This window comes from Lissotriton vulgaris, chromosome 2_1 (genome assembly GCF_964263255.1).
Source record: "Lissotriton vulgaris chromosome 2_1, aLisVul1.2, whole genome shotgun sequence".
NCBI classification, from domain to species: domain Eukaryota; kingdom Metazoa; phylum Chordata; class Amphibia; order Caudata; family Salamandridae; genus Lissotriton; species Lissotriton vulgaris.
This window is the reverse complement of record NC_141687.1, coordinates 1,969,028,079-1,969,049,710: the sequence shown is the minus strand read 5'-3', so window position 1 is coordinate 1,969,049,710 and position 21,632 is coordinate 1,969,028,079. Positions and strand designations below refer to the sequence as shown.

At 44.0% G+C, this 21,632-nt stretch overlaps 1 protein-coding gene across 2 annotated transcripts in view; it reads right to left on the bottom strand.

The window, feature by feature from the left end:
- VPS33B (VPS33B late endosome and lysosome associated) overlaps positions 1–11,512 on the bottom strand; it is a 792,141-nt gene extending 780,629 nt beyond the window's left edge. The window contains exon 1 of one of the 2 annotated variants that reach the window (XM_086958170.1): positions 11,402–11,512. The gene's annotated coding sequence lies outside the window, so the exon portion shown is untranslated. Of the gene's footprint in view, positions 1–11,136; positions 11,197–11,401 lie in introns of those variants that run through there. The other variant, XM_086958171.1, reaches the window with a different exon arrangement.
- Positions 11,513–21,632: the final 10,120 nt, after the last annotated feature.

Genomic DNA, 21,632 nt, shown 5'->3' with positions numbered 1-21,632 from the left:
GCATGTGGCACCACTGCCTAGTACAAATTGCGTTGTGTGACTTCCAAACTCAATGTCTACCATCGCTGCCTTCTTTAGTTGTTGTTTGTCCATGATCTGGATCTGTTCGGGTGTGCAAGCTTGTGTTGGGACATTCAAAATTAGGTATAGCTGTTCCATGATCCCACGTGCATTTGTGCCATCAGAGTCAGGCTGCGGTTTTGTGTTTCCACGTGAAGTGCGTATCTGCTTGACGTTGTCCATGTTTTGGCAGGTTGCTCTCACTCTGTATTGATTTGTATGTCCATGCAGACACTTGCAATGTGGTTTTCTTAGTTGCATCCCGACACTTGTGTCCAATGGCAGGTCAGGCACGAACAAGCAGGAATTCTAGTCCGCAGCGATAACATGTCTGGTCATGTTTCTGCTTCCCTGGTGATGTTTAGTCATGTCTGCTGCTGTTACCAGCCATGCCATTACCTTTCTCCATCGTCTGCGCTGTCCCATTTTCCATCTGCATGGCGTGTGACGTACCTCTGGCCTCTGTGCGTGCCATTATTAGTATTTTGTCTATGGTGTATGGTTTCTTTAGTATTCTTGTGCGAAATCTGACAGACTGACAACCCTCGATAATGCACAGCCACATTGCCGCCTCACTGTCAAACTTATCAAATTCGCAAAATGTGACTAGTTTGTGTAACCTGGTTGTGAAATCGTCAAGGGATTCCTCCGATCGTTGGCATGCTGTGTTAAATGTGTAACGTTCGAAGTCTACATTCGTCTGTGGGTCGAAACGGTCAGTGAGACACTTTATTAGCCCTTTGTAAGGTGTGAATGCCTCCTACTGAAACGTTACAAGCAGACCTTCAACCTCATCACTAACGAAGTTTAAAAATAGATCGCTATTATGTTCATCTGTGTTGTTTTTGCATGTGGCGTGCATGTAGCGTTCAAACCGTTTAATCCACCTCTTCCGGCGAGCACCTTTCGTCTGAGAGGTCGAAACGTAGTGTTGTCGGAAAATTGCGCTTGTAGTTATGCTTTCGTTTCTTTCCTCCGTCATTTCGTTTAGATGCAAGGATCTGTTCCTCGTTATGAATTTGTTGTGGTACTTTACTTTTTGTTGGTAAGTTGCTTTTGTAGTTATTAATTTGCTGTTGGTGCTTTAATTTCATTTTTTGTTGTTTTTTTTTTGATAGGTTGCCTTTTTGCTTAAAAATCACTGTGCTTGCTGGGGCTTCCTTTGTGCCGACTGGCTGCTCTGTCTGATTTTAAAATGGCTCCTGAGGTCTCGCAGGATTGAGACAGGGCCTTTTTTCAATTTGCCTGACGCCAAACTGGCCGCTGTGCCTTCCTGAATTTCTAATGGCTGCACTTAACCTTAAAATGGCCGACAAGTTTTTGCGAGATTTCAGTTTACAATTGAAATCGTCGCAGGAGACTCGGCGCTCCTTTAGAGGGTCGGCGGGCAGCTGCGGTACAAGCCACTTGCTAGAGGGAGGTCGCGATAGGGTTATCGTGTAATGAGCATGCTGGGCTGATGACCATCTTTGAAAAGAGGCTTGGTGGAGCTTACCGCGTCTTGCCGATTGCTCCTCTTACCTTCTTTGCACTCCCTGCTGAGCTACCAGGGTTGAATTCGGACGTCACTTCCTCTGCAGACAGATCAGGGTGGGCCCTGTGGACACGCGTCATTATGTGATCCAACCTGTGGTCACCAGATGCCAGCAAAGTTGAAACGCTGCGCAAAATCAGGCTCTGAGCAGACGTAGTGAGGAGTATTCCTTGCGCTGGTGAGCTACTGTGCTCGCTACATTAAGGATTTTCCCACAGTGAGCACTTCACTTTGTAAACTAACAAAACAGGGCCAGTCATTCCTCTGGACCACTGAGCGCGACAGGGCGTTTGAAGACTTCAGGCATGCAGTCACATCAGTGGACCTCCTCCCCAAATTCAACACCTCCCTATGTACCTAGCTCACTGTCGACATCAGCCTGGTGAGACTAAGAGCCATTCTTGCACAACACATGCCAAGAAGAGACTCTCCCAGACAGATTGATGCATATGCAAGTAGGAGCCTGTCAGATATAGAAAGGGCAGACTTGCAACCAGAGAAAGAGAGCCTAGCAGTAGTGTGGGCATTTGAAGACAGCCACCTATCTATCTACAGCAGAAGTCTTCAAATGTTTTGATGCCGAGCGGCCTTGTCAAATTGTGTAGGCGTAAGGACCCCCTTGTGATAAAACTTTCTAGAACCTGGTACTCCTCATCATGGACAACTATCAACAATCATAACCGCCCCAAATTCCCATAGCAAGTAATTTTTTACGGTGGGGAAATAATATTAAACAGTGTTTAGCAAACCAAAGGTCAGTGAGCGTGGGGGTGTAGTCAAAGGTGTAGCTAAATACAAAGTGTCTCATTTATGAGGAACAAGCGTAAGGCAGAGCTGTAAGTCTTCTTGCTGTGCTGCCCTATGCCAAAGTGAAAGGTATGGAATGCACCATATTTATGAAATACGGTGCAGTCCTGTCCTTTTCCTTGCGTTGGCGCACAAATCGCTGCGTAACACCAACTTGGGCAGGATTGTTTTGTACAAGAAGGGGTACCTTCCTTCCCAAAAGCAATCCCAAGAGGTGTTTTCCTCTATCTATTTGAGCTGCAGAATGCAGCACACATGGAAAGAGGAAAGAATGATGTGAAATGAAAGAATTTCTCCTTGTTACGCCTATGCTGCTGTTTTTGGAGCGGCCCCAGGTTTACTTGATTTTGTAAATATGGGGCAGTAGCAAAATCCATAAGCGTTGCGTGGGAACCACATGCAAAGCCCATGGAACACCTCTTTGACGCAGAGTAAGGCAATGCAATGAGGTGCTGCTATGTCTTACTCCAAATCTATGAGGCCCTGCAAAGCAATGCAGGGTCACTTTGCACCATCTTATACGTATGGTTGAGATGGGTCCTCTGGCGATGCACGCCTCTCATAAACAAGCCCTAAAATATTCTGTATGTTTTTTTAGGTCTTTCACCATCAATAATGGGTAGGGTAATGACAAATTCATGGAAAACGTTGGTACTTAGTGGGAAATGCACTAGAGGACATTATGAAACCGCTGTGAGTTAATGCACTGCTAAGGTCCATGTGTAACCAGAGAGACACATAATTAAATCTTGATTGGTGCAGTGGAGAATAGGGACATGTATTTTTACTGCTACGAGGTCACAGCCTATGACAGAAAGCACTGTGAATATGTAAGTCATTATATTATACTTGCGTTACACACAGTAAAAGCTAGAGTGCTGCAAATTGTGCAAATAGTTTTACAATAAAATACTGCTTCAAAAATGTAGAAATTAGTAAAACCATACATACCTGTCCCTTCAACACCTCTTTAGGAGTGAATGAATGAAGTTAAAATTAAAAGCAAGCACTACACAGTACAGTTGTTAACTCTTTGCACTACCAACCCAAAAAACAAATCTTTGTCATCACAATGTTTGGAGCGATTTGAACGATTAAAGCTAGAACCAGCTCCCAAGCACCCTTAACACTTGCAGATTAACTAATAGGCACATTTGCATTTCATATAGGCAAGCAGGTACTCTGGAATGCAGGCTTTTCCAGTACTAGAGACTCAGTTGATAAAACTTTGTCTGATAATGATCTAAATTGGTCGTCCGTTTTTTTCCAAAACAAAAGCAAATGTTTTTGAATGTGCGACCCCCCTTTCTTAGAACTAAATGTCCCCCATTGGGGTCGCGCACCACAGATTGAAGACCTCTGATCTACAGGAAGCCATTCATCATTGTGACAGACCACCAACCACTAGTGACTATATGTGGAAACCCTAACGTAAAAATTCTACAGCGCATTGAACAAGCATTTACAATGCAACGGTCTCGCCTTTTACAAAAGTTAGAGCTATTGGCAATGTTAATGACAACATTTTTATTATTTATGTGTTGGTTTTGAAAACAGATAAATAAATGGCATTGTCATTTACAATGCCAATAGCTTACTCTGTTTTATATTTCTAATCACAAATGTATTTCATCACTTAAACCACGTATTCTATTCAAGCGGTGGTCAATCTTGACTCCAGACTGATCACGGGCAATGCCCCTATACTGCTAAATTTCCAGGTATCGGAAAATCCAATAATTGTAGCCTCTAACCTATAAATATACTACAGAACCCTGTGCAACTTTAGCTAATATTCTATGTGGGCAACCTGCGGACTTGGCATTCTCTCGAACTGCAGAGCAAAAAGCAGGGTGCAGAATGGACTTTGAAGGCACCCTGCACCCCCAGTCTCCCCTCTTGTAGCATGCATGGCGAAACTGGGTGTTAGCTTGTTCATTGTTACAAAACGTCGAGTAGGCTCAAATATGTTTCTTACGAAAATGGCTAATTACTGTCTGAACTCTGTCAATGTGACAACATATGCTGCGTCCCTTTCATCGCTGTCCGCTTCTCTTTATCAGATGGCAGTCCAGGCAGCCTCATACCAGCTCAATTCTTTAGACTGGAGTCTGCTGCATACTCACTCAGGAGCCACTCGCGAGGAATTTCACTTGGAACAACGATGGGGCGAGGATACTCAACTCACCCATTACTGCACTTATATACCTCACGAGGAAAAGCGGGACGGAAAGTGGAGCCAGTGGTCAAAAAGGACTACAGAAAGGTGACTGGGACGACCTGCTCTGTCATAGTGTGTAATATTAAGCACGGGACAAGTCGAGAAGAGCTGTGCAGTGGTCGATCCTCTCTGGGTACTGCTCATCAACGTACTGCCCGAGCACACATCTTCCGCCTGCGCCACCGACCTGCTGGGGGGGAGAGGAGCCGAGATACGGCGGGAGTCGGGTCAGTCAGTGCAAGACACTGCTTCTTCCATTCTAGTAATAAAAAAAGAGAGTGGAGGGGGGCTGGGCAGAAGGAGGACACCTCCAGACTCATAAATGAGGCCGGGGGCACCGTTTCTCTGAGGTGGTCAATCTTGACTCCTCAGTGCACGCCAGATCTCAATACCTGGCACCCTACACTCAAAAAGGAGCACTTGGGACATAGGAATACAGTTCTAATGGTCTCAAATTAAAAACGAGCTTTTGAAAAATGCCTAGAAACATAAACACAAGAAAAGTGATAGGACAAGAAGCAAAAAAAAAAAATGCTGGTACAGGAAATGAGAAGAAAAAAAAATTCTGGTGGACTTCTGCCGGAGTTCTAAGGTACACGTCCAACTTTTCAAGTCGCTCCCACCCCTGTGCGTAGAGTTCATGCATCCCTCGTGCATGACTATCTACCCCAAGACATCTCCGTTTTTATGTATTTATTTAATGCGTTTCTAATAGAGTAACGTAGAACAACCAGCATTTACACAACATACAACGATATCTGGACAGCTTTAGCTTAATGAAAGATTTCAGTAAAGAAAAGCACAACATGGCGCCTCTGTAGTTAGCCTGAAACAGGAAGCCAGGAGACCAGCGCTGCACCCAATGATGAGGGATTCTCTAGAACAAACGACGAGAGGTCCGAGGCTCCAGCCCTGGTATGGGCTTGAGGCCACCGTCCCTGCGCCCCCACAGAGTACGCATGGGAGGACTGCAAGCTGTAGTAGCCCCGAGTGCTTCCAGTAAACACAGTCAGACACATCTCCCCAGACTGGCGCCAGCACACATTACACACCGCCCAAACCCCCTGGCTTCTCCATTGTGCAATCTCATTTCACCAATCAGAACACAGTTCTGCCGAAAAAAATTCACTAAACCTGCAGTTGCGTGGATGAGAGCGGAAACAGGATTTTTCGACAGAACTAGGCTCACGGAATTAGAAAAGGAGAAAGTTCCCTGTCTCCAGAGAGAGGCGAGACGCTCACCTAGCCACCCCCTGCAAGAGCAAGCCAAACAGCAGCCTGGCGCGAATGCGCAGCGTGCAAACAAAACCTTGGCTCCTTCCTCTCCGTTTTCCCCTTTTTCAAGTGCCCTTAAAACCGAGACTGTTGTGTGAGGAAGAAAGGGCATAAAAGAGAAAAAAATGCTGCTTACCTGCTCGCAAATGCATAGATACATCCCGGCAACATAAATAGCGCAGCCCACTCCTGCAAAAGACACGATGAAAGTGACAAAAACATGCCGGGAAAAAAAAATGCCGCATGACGTTGTAAAAGGGGCGGAGGGAGAAAAAAAAATCAGCGGAACGCCCACGAATCTGCTCGGACAATTACGGACAGATCTCTCTTCCAATGGCTAGCCTCCATTTATGGAGCTAGCCAATGGAAGAGAGAGGCGGGAGAAAGCCCCGTACTCTTAACAAAAGATTTTGCCTGCGCGACACTGCTGCGCAGTGGACGCCAGGCGAAACATAAAAATGGGGTATACGTCTCGTGGACTAAGACTTCAAAATAGAACACAAGCCAGGAAAAGAGCACATCCCTGCAGATTACATGTCACGGCTTCCCCAACTACATGCACCAGAGACCACATCCATGGCTGAGGAGTACCTCAGCTTTGTGCTGTGACAAAACACACCTGCCCCAATAAAAGTTGATGGACTGGTGAAAGAAATAATGGATTGTTGGACTTGGCCCTTTTTGCAGGGTCATCCCTTAACTTTTTGCCTTCCTCCTGTATTTTGTCTGACCTGTTTTTGTTGGTTTTATGAATCTGGGCACTTTACCACTGCTGATCAGTGCTAAAGTGCATATGCGCTCCCTATTGTAAATTGATGTATGGATTAGTGACTCCATGATTGGCTGGTTAGGTTTACTTGCCAGACCCTAGTACAGTACACCGAGTGTGCCTAGGGCTTGTAAATCAAATGCTGCTGGTGGGCTTGCAGCACTGGTTGTGCCACCCACAGAAGCAGCCTGTAAAAGTGTGTCTAAGGCTTGCCATTGCAGAGCCTGTGTGCATTCTGGTACTGCCATGCTGACTGGGCAAGTGCACCCACTTGCCAGTCCCTAAACCTTCCCTTTTCTTCATATCAGACACCCCTATGGTAGGCCCAAGGACAGGGTGCATTGTAGGTAAAAGGTAGGACAAGCCCTGATGTGTGTGGCATGTCCTAATAGTGAATTACAGCCATTTTCGTGTTTCACTATTGCAAGGCTATCTGTTCCCCAAAGGCCCGAATGGGCAGTTTGATTATTACATCTTATAATCCTAACTGACTCAGGGAACCAGGTAGAAATTAGAGTTTAGTATGCCTGAACTCAGAATGATAAAAAATACATCTGATAGTGAAGTTGGTTTTAACATTCTGTGTTTGAAAATACCACTTTTAGAAAGGAGGTATTTTCTTGTCTAACCATCCAAGCCTGCCTCTGCTAGGTTGTGTATTCCTTGTCTGGAGTTTGAGTGACAGGGGCTGGGGGATTCCAGGAGGCAGGGTGAGTCAGCATAGGGCTGAATAGAGAGATCTGCTTGTATATGGGTGGTAGGAGTTGCATCTGGGACATGAATAGGGCTGTGCCTTCCCTCCACCTCCTGTGATGTGTCTGATGTCCCTGTCCCACACTGTGAAAGGAAAGAAGGAGTCTTGTCAACAAAGTGCTCCAGGACTGACCAGAACTGGTTTGGACTAGGCAAAGGCCTCTCTGCCTTCAGAGAACAAAGAGAAAATTAGTATAAAAAGGGAGGACCCAGACCCCAGAACTTTAGATCACTTTTGGGAAACAAGAAGAAACCTTTGCTGAGGAGAGGAGCCAGGGAGACTGAGGAGAGACTATCCCTAACCTGAAGTACTGCTTGGGGGATTGGCCTGCGGTGGTTGCCTAACTGCCAAAGAGAGGAGAAAGGAACTTTGTGTGTACTTTCTGCAACTTGTGAAGGATCTCCAAGGGCTTGAGAAAGAGTTTGCCTCCTGCTGAAGTCTCAGGGACAACAGACTTTAACCACCAGCTCCCCAAGAGTTCTTTGATAGTGCCTGCAGTTGTGTTGGGCTTACTGAGGGACTGCGTGTCACAAGGAGCTGGAAGCGCGACTCACGAGGAAGAAGCGTGTCGCTGCCGCAGCCACTAAATCACTGAACAAGGATGACGCTGCTGCAACTGTCACATCACATCGCAGAAGCGTCTCGCATCACCGGAGAAGAGTGCCGCTGCTGTAGCCTCTGTCGTTGCATCACTGAACAATGATGACGCCGTTGTAGCATCACATCGCAGAAGCGTTTCGCATCACCGAAGAAGCATGTCGCAGGGCCTGTCGGGGCTCAGAAGAATCGCTGAATCGCCACACGGCCGACGGGCATGCACACATTGTATTGCATGAAGGAGTAGACGCCATATTTGTTTTCATCGCACAGGATCTTCATCGCATCACGGCGTTTGCGAGCCGCATCACCACAAAAGAGCAGTAAGAAACCAACGCATCCCCATCCCTGCGTGTAAGGGACAGACGCATCACCTTCCCTGCAACACTTTCATTGTGTGGCGTTACGCATCCAAAAGGTTCATTGAGCCCAAAGTGTCGCATTTTAAAATCTAAAGAGAACTGAGCTAATTCTACCATTTTAAGTACAGTGTTGTGGATTTTTGTTGTTTGTGGTCTTGTGTTAAGTCTATATAAAAAATATTTATTTTTATACCACTTGTGTGGTGTCCATCTGTAGTGTTGTCACTGGGTTACTGTATGTGTTCACAAATGCTTTACACATTGCCTTTGAGATAAGCCTGTCTGCTTGTGCCAAGCTACCACGGGGTGAGCAGGGGTTATTTTAGAAGTGTACCCCCTTACCCTGACTAGACGGAAGGGTCCCTATTTGTCCCAGGTACCTACCTCTGCCAACTAGAGACCCCCACATCTAACATGGATGGTGCCACGCTACAAGCAATCAAAAGCACAATATAGCAACAGAGGTGGAGACATGAAAACAACAGCAGTCCAATAAGTGAAAGAGTAAGAAAAGAAGACATGATGGCATTGAAACAAATACAAGAGGAGCTGTCGGAAACAGAACAAGGAATTCTACATTAAGGGACAAGTATCGCGATACCAAAAACACTATGGCAGCAGACCATAAGCCTGGCACATGAATCTTACAGGGGCATAGTGGCAATCAAAAAATGCTAAGGGAAAAGGCATGGTTCCCGGGACTTGATCGTTTGGAGGAACACATGATCATGAACTGTCACGTATGCCAGATAATGGAAAGACCAGCAAAGCCAGAACAACCACCCATGTCTGACTTCCACGGGGCAGTGTGGACGACAATGGCTGCTGACTTTGATGGGCTGCTGGACTCCGGAGGCTACCTGCTAGTAGTCATCAACTAATACTCCCGGTTCCCCATAGTGCAACAAGTTTTATCAACATCAGCAACGGCCACCTTACAAATACTAGATGACATATTTGCAGAATGGGGCACCATCCAGACACTGAAAACAGACAATGGATCATCTTTTTTAGGAGAGGAATTTCGCAAGTTCATGACATACCTGGGAATACATCATAGGAAAATAACACCTCTGTACCCACAAGCAAACGGCACAGTAGAAAGGTTTATGTGAAAAAATTATAAAGACCGTCCAACATGCCACACTGGCATAGATCTCAGTGGATCAAGCACTGTGCCAAATACTGTGAGACTACAGCAACACCCTGCACAGTTCCATAGGAATATGCCTGGCAGAACTGTTGCTAGGGCAAACAAGCAGAACAAGGTTACCTCAAAAGCGTCACCTGAACACAGCAACATTTCTGAAAGGGATCCAGAGGCAAAGTCTAAGGTGAAACAGTACGTTGTCGCACGGCATCATGTCACAGCATCTGAAATTATGCAAGGTGATCTAGTGTGCCAACGACAAACAAGAAAGTCGGACAGTCGTTTCAAGAGTGAACCACCTGGGACAAAGCTCGAAAATCCGCACCAGGAACTCTCAATCAATACCTGTGGAAAGAGTTACAACTACAAGCCGCCTCACCAGCTTCTAAATATCTCAAAAGCAGCCTGACTAACACAGGGCTAAACAAGCTCTGGGACACTCCTACAAACAACACCACATTTTAAAAAACTGGTCTGAAAAAAGGTCAAGTACCTCTCGTGGATTGAGGATAAGGCTTTTCTTTTAAAAAGGGCTCACAGATGGATGACTTTGAACACCTACACAGCCCCAGTTCCTCCGAACTATTTTGACCTGCCAAAGCCACCAAAATTAAGTTTCAGAAGCACTGACTGGCCTTCTACCCTGCATCTGCCACACTGGCTAAAGGAAAAAGCGGGTTCTACCTGCCTCCTATGCGACTCAGCACAGTAAGAGGCCAGCTGCACCTTCTATGTACATGTAAAGACCTGCTGGAAGAACGGAAACAATTACAATTACTAAAACACCACTTCAACCAACGAGGGATACACACTCAGAGACAAGCAGTGCTGGCCTGCTTTGCACCTGACGACCCACAGCCGAATTGCTGTCTAGTGAAGTTCCTGAGACTGGCGGGAAAAAAATGGCAGTACAAAGGATGGGAACCTGACCAAGGAAAGTCTCTTGGAACAATTTCATTTTATTTACTATGCAGACAGCACTTGGAAGGGGGCAGTTTCCAATTGTCACATTAGCCCTGATAAGCGCCACCTACAACTAGTAAATGATACCGGGTTGAAATATTTGATCAGCACTTTAATAAGCACTTTTTGCAATAAGAGCACTTTGCTTCAGCCATGGCATCAGGCATGATAGAAAGAAGCAGGCTGGAAATGAGAACATTGCTCCCTCTAACATGTGCTAACGCAAAAACAGAACTTTTACGAGGAGCTACTTCTCAGTCGCCATAGTTTATAAGACATATGAATGTGTAAATGTCTTTTTATGAACATTATATTTATTAACGATCGGATATGCTGTTTTATCGTATTGCAATGGTTTTTGATAACTATGCAAATAAACTATCTATCTATCTGCCTCGTGTGTGCCCTCTGTGAGCTGGGACCACGCATGACACAACAGTTTGCACGTCACTCACGGGACACTTAGCAGCTATGTATTGCACATTGAAGATAATTTCCGATTTCTGTATTATTTCAAGGACATAATTGTTTTGTTCTATTCAGGCTAAAGCGTCATTAGGACTTTAAAATGTCACTCATAAATACACACAAAAAATTGAAATGTCGCACATGAGCAAACTGAAAACTTGGCAGCTATGTCTCACCTCTTAACGTAAGCCTAACTGCAGTCTGGTTGTTGATTTTTTAACTTCCTGGCCCACTTCAAACTAAAATAAAAATTCAAAACATGTTTTGCAATGTCTTTTTTCCTCTCCTGGCAATGTAATAGGGCTTCAATAAATTTACCACGGAATTTGTTGTAGAAGGAAATGTATTAAAAAATGTCATCCACTATACAGAAACGTGCGCAACATTACATATTAGTGTGCTTTAAGTTTAAGTGACTATATTTTCGCTGATTACACATACCATCGGTGACTTCAGCCCAATATGCGGTGTCCGTTATTGTTGATCATATGGGATCGACATTTGGTTGCAATTTCGGTACTTCCGGGTCCGCATGCTATCCAATCCCTCCACAGAACATATCCAGAGAGTCGTCATATGTAAAGTAATCTACGATTGTAGCATTACCAGCACTTCAGCCAATCCTAGAGCTCTCTACGGAATTACAAAGTGCTCACTGGCTGCAGGATCTGCACGTGACGCAGGTGTATGTAAACAGTGTCCAAGCTGTCTTCTGATCTTTGGTGCCTTGCAGTTCAGGTAGTAAATTTTGAATCCGGCGGTGACAGTCGGTCACGGCACTGGTAAACCAGGCTGCTGCGATCCATGATTCCGGATAGGATGAGTGAGAGGCGTGGGGAGGTGGCTGTGTCGCGCCGGGGTTACTGAAAGCAGCTCTGCTTGGTTTGGCAACGTAGAACCTGTCAATGGATCACCACGGCAGCTGTCTCTCTGAAATACACAAAGGTCTATTCACGACAAATAGTCCGTCCGCGGCAAAGAGCTGCCCGAAAGACTCATGCTGATCTATCCACCTGTAGATTTGCACCGTGATTCTGGGACCCGAGTCTATAACTGACATACGACACGAGGCGTGTTCGATAGGCTATGGGGTGGCTCCTCGCTAAAGCATATTTAATAATTAATAGCACTGGATTTTTCATTCGTCACTCATACTGTGTAAGAAGTTGAATTTTTGATTGAGGAGGGAGATGTGACCTAGAGCTGCCGACTTCAACTGGGGAACCAGGTTGGTGTCTCGGCGCATCCTCAACATCTTGTGATTCTGGGCAAATCACTTAATCTATCCATGCTTACTAAACATTAATGTTTTCCTTGTGTAATGTACCTGGCGCGCATGTACAGAGCTTCAATATCTTCGAATCTAGTTTAGGTAATGTAAAAACAGCAAAAAACATAAACTTCCAAGCAATGAAAGGGCCATACCCATTTTCAAGACTGGCTCTAGACTCACCATCCAATGGTTCTTTTTAGCAGCATGAAAGTGGAGAAGTGTGGCTCACTGGTTAGAGCAGGCAGACCCTGAAGCAGAGGTCAGACCCGGGACCAGGGTTCGATTCCCGACGCGGCAGGGTGTTGAGCTCAAATGTCCACGGACTCGATAATTCTCGCTTCGGTGCCTGACCTAATCATGGGTTCACACTATGCAACTCTGGGCATTAAGCTTGCTTAATCTCCACAACGGCCCCCCGCGGCGGGATGCCTGGCTTTCACCTTGGGGATGCCCTGTAGGGGCTATCTCACAGGGAAAAACCAGGACGGGTTCCCAAGGCAAGCGCGGAGATACCCCTTCGGGGGTCGATTCTGGCGCTATATAAGAAATGCAATAATAATAATAATAAAAGCGTGGAGGGAAGAAAGTTCGACATCATTCTACAAATCAGTTTAACAGTCGACTCTTAAGACGCTTAGTAACCACAGACAATTTTGTAAGGTTAGCATATTTATTACAAAGCCAGAAATAACTGAACATAAAGACACCTCAAGATGAGAGTGTAAAAATACATAGGAATCGGCATAAAGCAAAAATCGGTGCACCCAACATAATCTATGTAGCATAAACAGAACATTTAATTCAAGAAATAGAATGCAAAGGATCAAATAGCCTGAGTCAAAATTCCCCTGAATCGATGTTTCACTACTTTTGCATTCTCAATGTAGTGGAGTAAAAAGTGTCAGCACGTGGAGTCCTTCAAAGAGGTATGTCCACCTCTGTGGTTCAGGTAGCACAAAGCTACAGAGCTCATTCTAAGAGGCTTTTTCTCCTAAGGCAGAAAAGGAAGAAGTGGGCTATTTCCCCACTTACATCACACTATTGCAGGTACATTTCCAAAGAGGCCCTGCGATGAGTCATGTCATCCGCGCCATACACAATCTCATAGGTAGGTTTCCACTGGACAGCTATTCTCCTGAACTGCAACATTGATGACCTTGATTCCCAGGCCTTCTCCTGTTTAAAACACAATAATTTCTCTTATCGACTCAGGTTCATGATGTATCCCCTTCTCTCCTCGCCTAACTAAGAAAATAAATACATTATTACAATAAAGACATAATTCGTAAAATCAGCTCCCTCCTACCGTTCAATGCAAGACAGATCGTGATCCAGGGCCTCATTCTTTCCTGCTTGGACTTTGGGAATGCCCTTTATTTAGGGCCCCCCCAAACAACTCTAAACAAGCTTCAAGTCACCCAGAACTGTGCTGCACGTACCCTCCTCCAGATTCCTCGTCGCCTTCCTGTAAAATCAGAACTAAGAGATCTCCACTGGCTTCCAATCAGGAAAAGAATTGAATTTAAGAGCATGTGTATTACACACCGTGCCTTCTGGAGAAAGGGGGCCGTTAATAATCACGCCCTGATTTCCCCCTACCGCCCTACCAGGCAGCTTAGATCTGCCTATACCTTCCGTATCACAGTACCCAAGATTCGGAGAGTCAGGTGCGGGGGCCGTATGTTCTCCTTTAATTCAGCAGGACTTTGGAACTCCCTCCCTCTCTATTTCCGATCAGAGCCCAACCTGCTATCCTTTCCTAAAAAGCTAAAAAATTCTATTATTCAATAAATAAACTCAGCCCCACCTTTCAATCACACACGCTAGTCCGCAGCGCTAGGGCGCCTCAGGGTAGCTATCGCGCTATACAAAAAACACTTTCATTTCATTCATTCATTATTCTAGCTAACAAGGACGCTTCTACCTGCAACACAAAACATGAGAAAAAAACAAAATCCACAGCACACATGACATTTAACTTTTAAGTCTAAAACAAAAGCTTCAGGAGAGAAAAGAATTTCAGGCCTACTATTAATGCTAACCTAAGTACAAGGCACATGAGCCCTCCGATTTTGCATAGGAAATAAACACATTTAATTAATACTACTATCAACATCTAAAATATCACGTCCATAAGCACATTAGATACATGAATAATTATCAGCTGCACAACATAAATTCTTCATGTTAATGTTTACATTTATCTTCTACATTAATTAAGCCATGTTACATTCAAATGGCCTAGAATACATCACGTTTCACGTTATTACATCTCAAATTCTAACACTCCATGTTACGACAACAAAGTTTTATATGTGGATGCGGACTATTAGTCTGATTATAATGGACCCCCATAATAAAAAGCATTTTATGATACATCAGTCCCCTCTGATGACCTGTCATCACAAACTCTTTATGTTCCATGTAGAGTAGACCAATCTAACCACATGTTGTAGCTAGTCTCCTCTGCCTGCACTCTTCCAACCATTTCAGATTTTCATAATGACTGTCCTGCAGTCATTCTATCCTCTTCTCTCTCTCCCTAAAGGATTACTCCAGTCGTCTTGACTTGTGCTCTTTGTATGCCTTCACTATACCTAGCAAAATGATAAGGCAAACTACAACAATTACTATTGGCTTCAAGATATATCCAAGAATACCCTTTCCTAAGTTAGCAAACCAATTTTCAACTTGTCAAACCCTTTTCTAATCTTATCCCAAACTCCCTCTGTTGCTAGGTCATGTATCTCATGATTAGGGCTCCCGGTTTCATGGTATTTACATTTTTGTCTTTTCCGTCTGTATTTATCCATATTTATATTTTGCAAATTTTACCTGTATTTATCCATATTTGTTTTAGGTTGGGTGAAAAAATTAAGCTGAAATGTGTACATTTCTGCATTTATTTAACCAGTTAATGTGCCCTCGTGCCTGAACGCCCGACATGGTTCAATGATATATACACTCAGGTGGTAAAATATGCACTTGTAAGAAAATATATTCATTTTAGTATCAAGGTTGTCAAAATCTACTGCTGTTGAAGGCTGTTTACTAAAATGCCTTTGTTTTTTTAATCCCCTTGCCTGACAATTCACACAGCTTTAGGCCTGGAAGTCATGATTGACAGCATGTAGAATCACTCAATTTCCATTTATATCCACATTTAAAAATAAGTACAGACAGGGAAATAAATGGTTTTCTGTCTGTATTTATCTGTAAAAAATCAGTAAAAACGGAAAACAGGAATCCTTACTCATGATGTATCTCAGAGATGTTACTCATATATCCTCTCAGATCCTTACTTTTGTCACCTTTGTAAGTGCAACAATGTTGGACCTACAGCATTCTACAGACTCCACCCTCTTTTGCCAATAAGACATCTAAAGCAAGACAGTTTTGCATCACCATTGCCCTTATTGAAACCATCTTTCATCTACGAGCAACAAAGACTGAGCTGGGTTAACCAACAACCTATCCACAACAGTAGACAACCTTCTAATCTTGATGGCATTCAATACCACACCTAAACTAGGTATCTCTGCTCCAAATATGTCTCCCACAATCTCACCAGCACTCAGGCCACAACTTCCCTTCCAAACTCTCCAGATCTTCCACATGATATATCTATGGAAACACAAAAGCCACATAACAAGTACCATACCAATTATTCGAAAGCCGAGGATATGCATTCCTTCCACACACAAAATATACACTTACCACCATATGGACAGCCTCTTTCAAGAATTTCTTCAAAGAAGCATCAATTGGAAAGATGTGATTACACATATTCTGTCCCATGAATATGGTGTCCTAGCAGGTCTGTTTCAGTCCAATGTATGCTTGCCTTGTTGTTCCCAATATAGAAATATAGGACCATAACTTCCCTTAGCCTTGTGAGTTAGCTCTTCCTTGGTCCACTCACATTTTTCCTGCCTACTGTTAAGCTTAACTGTTAGTCCTCTATGTCTATCCTTTACTTGATCTACAAATTTATTTTCTATGTCCATTAGAGTGCAGGTTAAGTTGTGTCTACGCGCATAAGCCGTATCTAGTGTACTGTGGGTATGAAATATTTTCCCATTCTCTCTTCTTGTTTGTAATAATCATATTTGTTCAGATTATTGAAGACTAGAACTTCTGACTGCACCAAATCTTATTTCGAGAAATAGTATGCGTAGTGACCCTTCCCATAAAACATGCTAAAGAGCAAACTACATGTAATGCCATATGTAAGAGGAAAATGAAGATATCTAATACTTTTCTTTACTGACAGGCCACTACATACACGCATAACAATCTCTCACATCCATAGTTTCTACATACTCGAACAACAACTTTTTTTTGCTTTTTTGTTTTTCCAAACCTTTATTAAAAAATAAGGCATGTTACAAGTTACCATTCCATCAACTAGCATAATAACAGTTGTATTTACAAGTGGGATCAACACTACGAGGTAATTATCAATCATAATGTATCATGCTGCTGCATATCAACCTGGGGGATGCAATTGTTTCTTGAGGGAGAGGTGCAGGTAGTCAGTCAGGAATCAAGGCTTGGGTCTATATGGGACAGTCGTTGGCAGTCTGGACATCAGTGGTAGTGGCATCTAGTGTGGGTTCATTCGGGGTACCCACATGGTTTAAATAGGAAATGAGAGGGCCCCATATGTCTGGGGGTCTGATTGCCGCTAGCATCAAGTCCCAGAATTTGCCTAGAAGTGTCTGGCAATGCCTGCTTCGTCCATCAGCGGCTGACCTGCAGCCCCAGTGAATGGCCACCCGATGCTTGGCGAGCACCAAGAGCATAGCGGTTAGTTTACGTTCGCGCCTTTAGCATGACCCAGGAGGCACAATAGGGGTTCAGGTAAGATGCGCTCAAGTTTGATATTGCTAATTACAGTGCACACCTCCAGTCAGTACGAGGCAACCCTGGGACACAAACAAGACAGGTGTGCAAAGTCCGCGTCAGGAGCCGAGCAACGCTTGCAGCTGTCATTGTCCATCAGGCCCATCTTATGTAGCGATGTAGGGTTGCGGTAGAGTCGGTGTAATTATATGAAATGAATGAGCTGCAGCCAATACTTAGGGGAGAGGCTTTTAGTTTGGTTGCACAGTACTGCCATTGCACTGGGAAGAGGTCACATTCCAGGTCTGCACCCCATGCGTTGCAAGCACGCTCCGTGTCAATGGGGGAAGCCGCAAGTGTAAGAGCATATAATGTTATGACCATTTTTCGCGGGGAGGTGGAGGAGGTAGGGTTATCACTTCTACACGTTGCTCTGATCTGGTAATAGAGTAGCTTGTCGAGTGGAGCTGCGTTTTCGGGAAGTGTGAAGAAAGTATTGTTGGTATAAATGTCAATATTTTGGAACACTGTATCCTTCAACGTTGAAAAAACAAAGAAGCTAATACATAGAATTTTTCGTCCTACTCAGCTATGGCGGATATTATCCCTTACCCACTCCAGACGTCTATTGAAGTATTATGAGTAAAGGGGTCTCTGAGAAAAGCACAACTGAGTTACTTCAGTATCTAGCGTTAAATTAGTGCCTTACCAAACCGTTGGGCGCCATGTATTGTACCTCCTATATCCCTAATAGGACTGCGCATTGGAATAACATACACTATAGATTAACGATATTCGTCAATCTAAACGCATGAGGCAGGCATCGCAGGTAGTCCGTCTCATACACACTTTGAAACTCTGCATTGAGTATTTTTCCAAGCCCGGCTTGTGAAAAAGTCGAGTAGACTGACGCTTTCAATTGAGCAACATTGTAGTCTCATAGACACCTTTGAAGTCAGAAATGATCACATTCCGAGTCCAGCTCGTGTATATGTTCTTTACACCACTGGAAGTTTGCGCGGAACATTGAGTTTTAATTTGAGCAATGTAGTTAAACATCCGATTGTTGGGGATCGGTATAAGCAAGGTAACTTTTAAGCAAACCACTTTCTGTTTGATGGAGCAATTGAGCCATTATTGTTCTTCCCTTTACTTAAACTCTTTTCAAAAAACGACTCATTTTCTGGAGCGGTGCTCCATTAACCTGAGCCGCAGCCAGGTGGGGTGAAGCTTCTCAACCACTACGTATGGGTGAGTGTCCATATTAGAATTCACCTTCTGATATGTGTGAATGCGCAACGATCGCACTGTGATTCTAATTGACAAGAACCACGTGAATATGATACATTCATGTTCCCTTCTTTTTCTTGTTTGTTTGTCTTTCTGTTTGGATCCAATACCGTTTGGTATGATGCGGTAACAGTATTTGGTTGAACACATTACCTGGAATCCTCAGGTGATATCATTTTATTACTTTTCACATAAAGCAGTAGTTTTAACACCATAAGGTCCTGAAGAATGCATTTGAAACTTTTTTCTATAGATGCAGAAACATGTTGACCACCATTAAGTACGGTTATTATTTCAAACCCGCACTTACACTTGTTTTTTAACCTCAGGGATTGGGAGATACTAATAAAATTTGTTTTTCTACCCGATTCACCTAATTTTAGTATAACCCTTCACTATTTCACTCCTATCACTATACACTGCTTTTCTTCAGTAGCCATTCTTTGTAACAACACATACTACCCACTTGCCACATCTATCGGTCACGGTAACATCAGACCGGCCGTTTTGTCTCCTGGGTAAGGAGAACCCAAATGATGAGAAAGAAGGCGGTACAGTGTGGCTTCTGATGGGAATATTTTTCTCCATATGCTCTTGAGTCTTGACTTGGCCAGCATAAATTAGTGTGCATGGTGTTCTCTCACTGGTGTTATCTGCATGATATTGGTTCTGTGATCCATGTTGAATGACTTACCTTCTTTGACCCCCAGGTATTATTTAGTGTTATGATATTGTGTTTGGGGTATGTACCTGGTCGGTCGTTAAACCTGCCCTCAGACCCTCCTCTCATTGTTTGTTGTGTATGTGAACAGTACAGCCAAGGCTGTGGGTCTTTTTAATACAGGTTGACCATTTTTTGGTCTTTTTTACAACTGAGTTTATTGTGAGTTGACTTTCTTTGGCTCCCATCATTGTGGATACCTTGCTTTATACTAGTATTCTTACTATCGGGCCTTTGATATGGCTACCAACTGGGGCTTAGCATTTGAGAGCGCCGAGGTTCAAAACATTCTAGATGAAAACCCAAGTCTCTTAGACAGCATTCCAGTCCAAGTGACAAGTAATGATGAGGGTTGGGCAAAAGTCCTGGTCCTTAAAAAAATCACATTCCAGGACAACAGTCCATGGAATAGTCATGGCACAATACCTCCGAGACAACTGTGCACCCTCAGGCCTCATTGTTAACAACGCACCACGGCTATTTCTTGATGATTAAGACTTTCTAAAAGATTGGTCAATGATAGCCTGGAGGTGCACAAGGGACTGGCTGGTCCTAATCATCAAAACCGCAAAAAGAGTAGCGGATAATATACTGATTGAGATTCAGGTACTCGAAGGCCAAATAAAAGCTACACTTAAAAGTGGTATGTTTAAAAAGGGACAGGATGACACTGATAAAAATAATAAAGACTTCAAGGAATCTATCCTTTTTACCAAATTAGAAAAGTTTAAAAAAGATTTAGCGAAATTCTCAATGGAAAGAGTATATCCTTACACGAGCGACTCATACACAGCACCAACATTTAATTGAGGTGGCAAAAAGGGTGGCTCGTCATATGGCACATCAAGCTCAGACGGAGCCTCCAGGGACTCAGACACCTCACAGAATGGGTCTGTTAATCAAATTCCCAGAGGTCGAGGAAACAGAAGGAATTGGAGGAATGGACAACAATCACAAAACTTCAATAACTTCCAACCATGGTGGCCGGCTAATCCTTGGATGTTTGGTCCAACTTATCCTCCCCAAATGGGACCTTTTGGCCCCCGCAAATGCAACAAGGCCCTGAATCTTTTCCTTTTTTAGGGTTTGGCCAGATACGAGGCAGGGGCAGGAGGAGACAAGGAACCATGACACCACAGGTACATTGGAACACCACGCCGAAGTCCACGATGGACCTTCGCAGCGGGAAGAAAGTCCCACAAGAAGCTGCAGGGACAAGCAACCAGACAGCCTCGTGATGAATCTTAGCTCACACACTCTCTCTCCCAGTGAAGAACGCCTTCTAAACAAGGGCCTGGGTTTTGTGGCTACTCAGAAAGGGGATCCTTTCGTAGCCCAAGTTGAACTAGCTAAACTTTTTAGGAAAATAAGACTGCATTATTTCTTTTCTAAACCAGGAAACGTTGGAACAGCCATTGAAGACAAAAATACTGGTCTCAAAAAGCCTTCCACATTTAACCCACCCAGTGCTGGTCTACCTTCCAAGGTCTTGACTTTCGAAACAGCCGTGGAGAATGACATCACGCGTCTTTATAAAACAGAGATCAGGCCCTCCATCAATCTCTCACGAGAGGAACAGTTGGCTCTGCGTTCATTGACATCCAATGACAAGATAATCATTAAGCCGGCCGACAAGGGCGGAGCAATTGTTATTTTGGACATCGAGACATACAGGAATGAATGTCTTAGACAGTTAAGTGACCGGAGATCATATCTCCCACTCAAGGAAGACCCCACAGAGAAACTACAAACTAAAATAAGCAACCTAGTAGAAGAAGCAACCTCTGAGGGTTGGATAACACCACAAGAAGGACAATACTTACTGACGAAACATCCTACAATTCCTTACTTTTACTGCCTCCCTAAGGTCCATAAACCTCTGAGGCCGCCACCTGGAAGGCCCATTATCTCAGGCATTGGCTCTGTTTTGGAACCTTTATCGACTTTTGTCGACTACTTTTTGAATCCCATGGTCAAGGCGATGCCTACGTTCCTTCAGGATACGAAGGACGTCCTTAGACTCCTTCCAACTGTACAATTCAACATCGACACTGACATTCTTGTATCGTTTGACGTAGAGTCTTTGTATACATCGATTCCGCAATCTGAAACATTGGAGGTAGTGGGTAATCTACTTGAACAGAGTGATCACCAGTCCATTACTCCAATACAGTTCATTATGAATTTAGCAGAAATTGCTATGAAAGAAAATTATTTTCGATTCGAGGGCACTACCTACCTGCAAACATCTGGCACCAGTATGGGCAGTGTCTTCGCACCGAGCCTGGCGAATCTTTACGTCCATAATTTTGAACAGCAAGAAGTCCTGACGCCCGCCAACCCCTACTTACCATCCCTGCATGTATGGAAACGATACATTGACGACATCCTGGTGGTTTGGCGAGGCACGGAAGAAGATCTCGTGTCATTCCATGAGTGGTTGAACAGCAGGAATGTATATCTCAAATTCACTATTGAACACAGCCGGACGTCCCTGGCGTTCCTTGATCTGAAGATTCATGCCACTCCAAACGGTATAGAAT